Source organism: Oncorhynchus nerka, linkage group LG9b (genome assembly GCF_034236695.1).
Source record: "Oncorhynchus nerka isolate Pitt River linkage group LG9b, Oner_Uvic_2.0, whole genome shotgun sequence".
In the NCBI taxonomy this organism is placed as follows: Eukaryota; Metazoa; Chordata; class Actinopteri; order Salmoniformes; family Salmonidae; genus Oncorhynchus; species Oncorhynchus nerka.
Genome location: NC_088424.1, coordinates 44,708,225 through 44,716,196, shown reverse-complemented (window position 1 = coordinate 44,716,196; position 7,972 = coordinate 44,708,225).

The following is a 7,972-nucleotide window of genomic DNA, read 5'->3' as shown; positions in this document are numbered from 1 at the left end:
CATGTTTCAAGCAAACCATCATAGTCCCTGTGCCCGAGAAAGCGAAAGTAACCTGCCTAAATGATTACCGCCCCGTACCACTCATGTCGGTAGCAAGTCCTTTGAAAAGCTGGTCATGGCTCACATCAACACCATGATGCCGGAAACCCTAGACACACTCCAATTTGCATACAGCCCCAACAGATCCACAGATGATCTTATCTAAATCGCACTCCACACTGCCCTTTCCCACCTGGATCAAAGGAACACCTATGGGAGAATGCTGTTCATTGACTACAGCAAAGTGTTCAACACCATAGGGCCCACAAAGTTCATCACTAAGCTAAGGACCGTGGGACCAAACACCTCCCTCTGCAACTAGATCCTGGACTTCCTGATTGGCCGCCCCCAGGTGGTAAGGGTAGGTAACAACACATCTGCCATGCTGATCTTCAACACGGGGGCCCCTCAGGGTTGCATGCTTTGTCCCCTCCTTTACTCCCTGTTCACCCACGACTGAGTGGCCAAGCACAACTCCAACACCATCATTAAGTTTGCTGACGACACAACAGTGAGCCTGATTACGGCTAACGATGATACAGCCTATAGAGAGGTGGTCAGAGACCTTGCCGGGTGGTGCCAGGACAACAACCTCTCCCTCAATGTGAGCAAGACAAAGGAGCTGATCATGGACTACTGGAAAAGGAGGGCTGAACAGCTCTCTCTCTCTCTCTGCCTCCCTTCCTCCCCCTCTCTCTCTCTCTCTCTCTCTCTCTCTCTCTCTCGCTCTCTCTCTGTTGTATCCTCTCTCTGCCTCCCTTCCTCCCTCTCTCTCTCTCTCTCTCTCTTACTCTCTCTCTCTCTCTCTCTCTCTCTCTCTCTCTCTGTTGTATCCTCTCTCTGCCTCCCTTCCTTTCCTCCCCTCTCCTCTCTCTCTCTCTCTCTCTCTCTCTCTCTCTCTGTTGTATTCTCTCTCTCTGCCTCCCTTCCTCTCTCTCGCTCTTTTGTATACTCTCTCTCTCTGCCTCCCTTCCTCTCTCTCTCTCTCTCTCTCTCTCTCTCTCAATTCAATTCAATTCAATTCAATTCAAGGGGCTTTATTGGCATGGGAAACATGTGTTAACATTGCCAAAGCAAGTGAGGTAGATAATATACAAAAGTGAAATAAACAATAACAATTAACAGTAAACATTACACATACAGAAATGTCAAAACAATGAAGACATTACAAATGTCATATTATACATATATATATATATATATACAGTGTTGTAACAATGTACAAATGGTTAAAGAACACAAGGGAAAATAAATACGCATAAATATGGGTTGTACTGGGGCTCTGTGGGGTGTGTTTGTGAACAGAGCCCCAGGACCAGCTTGCTTAGGGGACATTTCTCCAGGTTCATCTCTCTGTAGGTGATGGCTTTGTTATGGAAGGTTTGGGAATCGCATCCCTTTAGGTGGTTGTAGAATTTAACAGCTCTTTTCTGGATTTTGATCATTAGTGGGTATGGGCCTAATTCTGCTCTGCATGCATTATTTGGTGTTCTATGTTGTTCTACGTTGTACACGGAGGATATTTTTGCAGAATTCTGTATGCAGAGTCTCAATTTGGTGTTTGACCCATTTTGTGAAGCCTTGGTTGGTGAGCGGACCCCAGACCTCACAACCGTAAAGGGCAATGGGCTCTATGACTGATTCAAGTATTTTTAGCCAAATCCTAATTGGTATGTTGAAATTTATGTTCCTTTTGATGGCATAGAATGCCCTTCTTGCCTTGTCTCTCAGATCGTTACATTTACATTACATTTAAGTCATTTAGCAGACACTCTTATCCAGAGCGACTTACAAATTGGTGCATTCACCTTATGACATCCAGTGGAACAGTAGTGCATCTAAATCTTTTTTAAGGGGGGGGTGAGAGGGATTACTTTATCCTATCCTAGGTATTCCTTAAAGAGGTGGGGTTTCAGGTGTCTCCGGAAGGTGGTGATTGACTCCGCTGTCCTGGCGTCGTGAGGGAGTTTGTTCCACCATTGGGGGGCCAGAGCAGCGAACAGTTTTGACTGGGCTGAGCAGGAACTGTACTTCCTCAGTGGTAGGGAGGCGAGCAGGCCAGAGGTGGATGAACGCAGTGCCCTTGTTTGGGTGTAGGGCCTGATCAGAGCCTGGAGGTACTGAGGTGCCGTTCCCCTCACAGCTCCGTAGGCAAGCACCATGGTCTTGTAGCGGATGCGAGCTTCAACTGGAAGCCAGTGGAGAGAGCGGAGGAGCGGGGTTGACGTGAGAGAACTTGGGAAGGTTGAACACCAGACGGGCTGCGGCGTTCTGGATGAGTTGTAGGGGTTTAATGGCACAGGCAGGGAGCCCAGCCAACAGCGAGTTGCAGTAATCCAGATGGGAGATGACAAGTGCCTGGATTAGGACCTGCGCCGCTTCCTGTGTGAGGCAGGGTCGTACTCTGCGGATGTTGTAGAGCATGAACCTACAGGAACGGGCCACCGCCTTGATGTTAGTTGAGAACGACAGGGTGTTGTCCAGGATCACGCCAAGGTTCTTAGCGCTCTGGGAGGAGGACACAATGGAGTTGTCAACCGTGATGGCGAGATCATGGAACGGGCAGTCCTTCCCCGGGAGGAAGAGCAGCTCCGTCTTGCCGAGGTTCAGCTTGAGGTGGTGATCCGTCATCCATACTGATATGTCTGCCAGACATGCAGAGATGCGAATCGCCACCTAGTCATCAGAAGGGGGAAAGGAGAAGATTAATTGTGTGTCGTCTGCATAGCAATGATAGGAGAGACCATGTGAGGTTATGACAGAGCCAAGTGACTTGGTGTATAGCGAGAATAGGAGAGGGCCTAGAACAGAGCCCTGGGGGACACCAGTGGTGAGAGCACGTGGTGTGGAGACGGATTCTCGCCACGCCACCTGGTAGGAGCGACCTGTCAGGTAGGACGCAATCCAAGCGTGGGCCGCGCCGGAGATGCCCAACTCGGAGAGGGTGGGAGAGGAGGATCTGATGGTTCACAGTATCGAAGGCAGCCGATAGGTCTAGAAGGATGAGAGCAGAGGAGAGAGAGTTAGCTTTAGCAGTGCGGAGCGCCTCCGTGATACAGAGAAGAGCAGTCTCAGTTGAATGACTAGTCTTGAAACCTGACTGATTTGGATCAAGAAGGTCATTCTGAGAGAGATAGCGGGAGAGCTGGCCAAGGACGGCACGTTCAAGAGTTTTGGAGAGAAAAGAAAGAAGGGATACTGGTCTGTAGTTGTTGACATCGGAGGGATCGAGTGTAGGTTTTTTCAGAAGGGGTGCAACTCTCGCTCTCTTGAAGACGGAAGGGACGTAGCCAGCGGTCAGGGATGAGTTGATGAGCGAGGTGAGGTAAGGGAGAAGGTCTCCGGAAATGGTCTGGAGAAGAGAGGAGGGGATAGGGTCAAGCGGGCAGGTTGTTGGGCGGCCGGCCGTCACAAGACGCGAGATTTCATCTGGAGAGAGAGAGGAGAAAGAGGTCAGAGCACAGGGTAGGGCAGTGTGAGCAGAACCAGCGGTGTCGTTTGACTTAGCAAACGAGGATCGGATGTCGTCGACCTTCTTTTCAAAATGGTTGACGAAGTCATCTGCAGAGAGGGAGGAGGGGGGGGGGAGGATTCAGGAGGGAGGAGAAGGTTGCAAAGAGCTTCCTAGGGTTAGAGGCAGATGCTTGGAATTTAGAGTGGTAGAAAGTGGCTTTAGCAGCAGAGAGAGAAGAGGAAAATGTAGAGAGGAGGGAGTGAAAGGATGTCAGGTCCGCAGGGAGGCGAGTTTTCCTCCATTTCCGCTCGGCTGCCGGAGCCGCTCGGCTGCCGGAGCCCTGTTCTGTGAGCTCGCAATGAGTCGTCGAGCCACGGAGCGGGAGGGGAGGACCGAGCCGGCCTGGAGGATAGGGGACATAGAGAGTCAAAGGATGCAGAAAGGGAGGAGAGGAGGGTTGAGGAGGCAGAATCAGGAGATAGGTTGGAGAAGGTTTGAGCAGAGGGAAGAGATGATAGGATGGAAGAGGAGAGAGTAGCGGGGGAGAGAGAGCGAAGGTTGGGACGGCGCGATACCATCCGAGTAGGGGCAGTGTGGGAAGTGTTGGATGAGAGCGAGAGGGAAAAGGATACAAGGTAGTGGTCGGAGACTTGGAGGGGAGTTGCAATGAGGTTAGTGGAAGAACAGCATCTAGTAAAGATGAGGTCGAGCGTATTTCCTGCCTTGTGAGTAGGGGGGGAAGGTGAGAGGGTGAGGTCAAAAGAGGAGAGGAGTGGAAAGAAGGAGGCAGAGAGGAATGAGTCAAAGGTAGACGTGGGGAGGTTAAAGTCGCCCAGAACTGTGAGAGGTGAGCCGTCCTCAGGAAAGGAGCTTATCAAGGCATCAAGCTCATTGATGAACTCTCCGAGGGAACCTGGAGGGCGATAAATGATAAGGATGTTAAGCTTGAAAGGGCTGGTAACTGTGACAGCATGGAATTCAAAGGAGGCGATAGACAGATGGGTAAGGGGAGAAAGAGAGAATGACCACTTGGGAGAGATGAGGATCCCGGTGCCACCACCCCGCTGACCAGAAGCTCTCGGGTGTGCGAGAACACGTGGGCAGACGAAGAGAGAGCAGTAGGAGTAGCAGTGTTGTCTGTGGTGATCCATGTTTCCGTCAGTGCCAAGAAGTCGAGGGACTGGAGGGAGGCATAGGCTGAGATGAACTCTGCCTTGTTGGCCGCAGATCGGCAGTTCCAGAGGCTACCGGAGACCTGGAACTCCACGTGGGTCGTGCACGCTGGGACCACCAGATTAGGGTGCCCGCGGCCACGCGGTGTGGAGCGTTTGTATGGTCTGTGCAGAGAGGAGAGAACAGGGATAGACAGACACATAGTTGACAGGCTACACAAGAGGCTACGCTAATGCAAAGGAGATTGGAATGACAAGTGGACTACACGTCTCGAGTGTTCAGAAAGTTGCTTACGTAGCAAGAATCTTATTGACTAAAATGATTAAAATGATACAGTACTGCTGAAATAGGCTAGCTGGCAGAGGCTGCGTTGTTGACTATGTAGGCTAGCTGGCAGTGGCTGCGTTGTTGACACTACACTAATCAAGTCGTTCCGTTGAGTGTAATAGTTTCTACTGTGCTGCTATTCGGGGCTAGCTGGCTAGCTAGCAGTGTTGATTACGTTACGTTGCATTAAAAGAACGACAATAGCTGGCTAGCTAACCTAGGAAATCGCTCTAGACTACACAATTATCTTTGATACAAAGACGGCTATGTAGCTAGCTATGTAGCTAGCTACGATCAAACAAATCAAGCCGTTGTACTGTAATGAAATGAAATGAAAAATGTGATACTACCTGTGGAGCGAAGCGAAATGCGACCGGATTGTTGAGTGCGGAAGTTCTGTTCGGTAGACGTTGGCTAGCTGTTGGCTAGCTAGCAGTGTAATCACTCTAAAACTACACACTCTAAACTACACAATTATCTTGGATACGAAGACAGCAAAGACAACTATGTAGCTAGCTAACACTACACTAATCAAGTCGTTCAGTTGAGTGTAATAGTTGTGCTGCTAATCGGTAGACGGTGGACTAGCTAACGGTGGACGTTAGCTAGCTGGCTAGCTGCAGGGCAGTGTAGACTGCGTTAGGCGACGAAATACGATAATTACGCAATTATCTATGATACAAAGACGGCTATGTAGCTAGCTAAGAAGAAATTTCTAAGATTAGACAAATCAAACCGTTGTACTATAATGAAATGTAATGAAATGTAATACTACCTGCGGACCGAGTGCAGATGCGACCGCTCGCTCCAACCCGGAAGAGTATTCACAGCTTTGTGGAAGTTACCTGTGAAGCTGATGTTTAGGCCAAGGTATGTATAGTTTTTTGTGTGCTCTAGGGCAACAGTGTCTAGATGGAATTTGTATTTGTGGTCCTGGCGACTGACCTTTTTTTTTTGGAACACCATTATTTTGGTTTTACTGAGATTTACTGTCGGGGCCCAGGTCTGACAGAATCTGTGCAGAAGATCTAGGTGCTGCTGTAGGCCCTCCTTAGTTGGTGACAGAAGCACCAGATCATCAGCAAACAGTAGACATTGGACTTCAGATTCTAGCAGGGTGAGGCCGGGTGCTGCAGACTTTTCTAGTGCCCGCGCCAATTCGTTGATATATATGTTGAAGAGGGTGGGGCTTAAGCTGCATCCCTGTCTCACCCCACGACCCTGTGTGAAGAAATGTGTGTGTTTTTTTGCCAATTTTAACAGCACACTTGTTGTTTGTGTACATGGATTTTATCATGTCGTATGTTTTACCCCCAACACCACTTTCCATCAATTTGTATAGCAGACCCTCGTGCCAAATTGAGTCGAAGGCTTTTTTGAAATCAACAAAGCATGAGAAGACTTTGTTTTGGTTTGGTTTGTTTGGTTGTCAATTAGGGTGTGCAGGGTGAATACATGGTCTGTTGTACGGTAATTTGGTAAAAAGCCAATTTTACATTTGCTCAGTACATTGATTTCGCTAAGGAAATGTACGAGTCTGCTGTTAATGATAATGCAGAGGATTTTCTCAAGGTTACTGTTGACGCATATCCCATGGTAGTTATCCCACGCATATCCCATCCACTTTTGTGGATTGGGGTGATCAGTCCTTGGTTCCAAATATTGGGGAAGATGCCAGAGCTAAGGATGATGTTAAAGAGTTTTAGTATAGCCAATTGGAATTTGTTGTCTGTATATTTGATCATTTCATTAAGGATACCATCAACACCACAGGCCTTTTTGGGCTGGAGGGTTTTTGTTTTGTCCTGTAACTCATTCATGGTAATTGGAGAATCCAGTGGGTTCTGGTAGTCTTTAATAGTTGATTCTAATATTTGTAATTGATCTTGTATATGTTTTTGCTCTTTATTCTTTGTTATAGAGCCAAAAAGATTGGATAAGTGGTTTACCCATACATCTCCATTTTGGATAGATCATTCTTTGTGTTGTTGTTTGTTTAGTGTTTTCCAATTTTCCCAGAAGTGGTTAGAGTCTATGGATTCGTCAATTACATTGAGCTGATTTCTGACGTGCTGTTCCTTCTTTTTCCGTAGTGTATTTCTGTATTGTTTTAGTGATTCACCATAGTGAAGGTGTAGACTCAGGTTTTCCGGGTCTCTATGTTTTTGGTTGGACAGGTTTCTCAATTTCTTTCTTAGATTTTTGCATTCTTCATCAAACCATTTGTCATTATTGTTCATTTTCTTCGGTTTTCTAGTTGAGATTTTTAGATTTGATAGGGAAGCTGAGAGGTCAAATATACTGTTAAGATTTTCTACTGCCAAGTTTACACCTTCACTATTGCAGTGAAACATTTTACTCAGGAAATTGTCTAGAAGGGATTGAATTTGTTGTTGTCTAATTGTTTTTTGGTAGGTTTCCAAACTGCATTCCTTCCATCTATAGCATTTCTTAATGTTTCTCAGTTCCTTTGGCTTTGATGCCTCGTGATTGAGTATTGCTCTGTTCAAGTAGACTGTGATTTTGCTGTGATCTGATAGGGGTGTCAGTGGACTGTGAACGCTCTGAGAGACTCTGGGTTGAGGTCAGTGATAAAGGAGTCTACAGTACTACTGCCAAGAGATGAGCTATGGGTGTACCTACCATAGGAGTCCCCTCGAAGCCTACCATTGACTATGTACATACCCAGCGTGCGACAGAGCTGCAGGAGTTGTGACCCGTTTTTGTTTGTTATGTTGTCATAGTTGGGGCATATGTGGGGGGGAGTGCTGTCACCTGCAGGCAGGTGTTTGTCCCCCTGTGTGCTGAGGGTGTCAGGTTCTTGTCCGGTTCTGGCATTTAGGTCGCCACAGACTAGTACATGTCCCTGGGCCTGGAAATGATTGATTTCCCCCTCCAGGATGGAGAAGCTGTCTTCATTAAAGTATGGGGATTCTAGTGGGGGGATATAGGTAGCACACAGGAGGACATTTTTCTCTG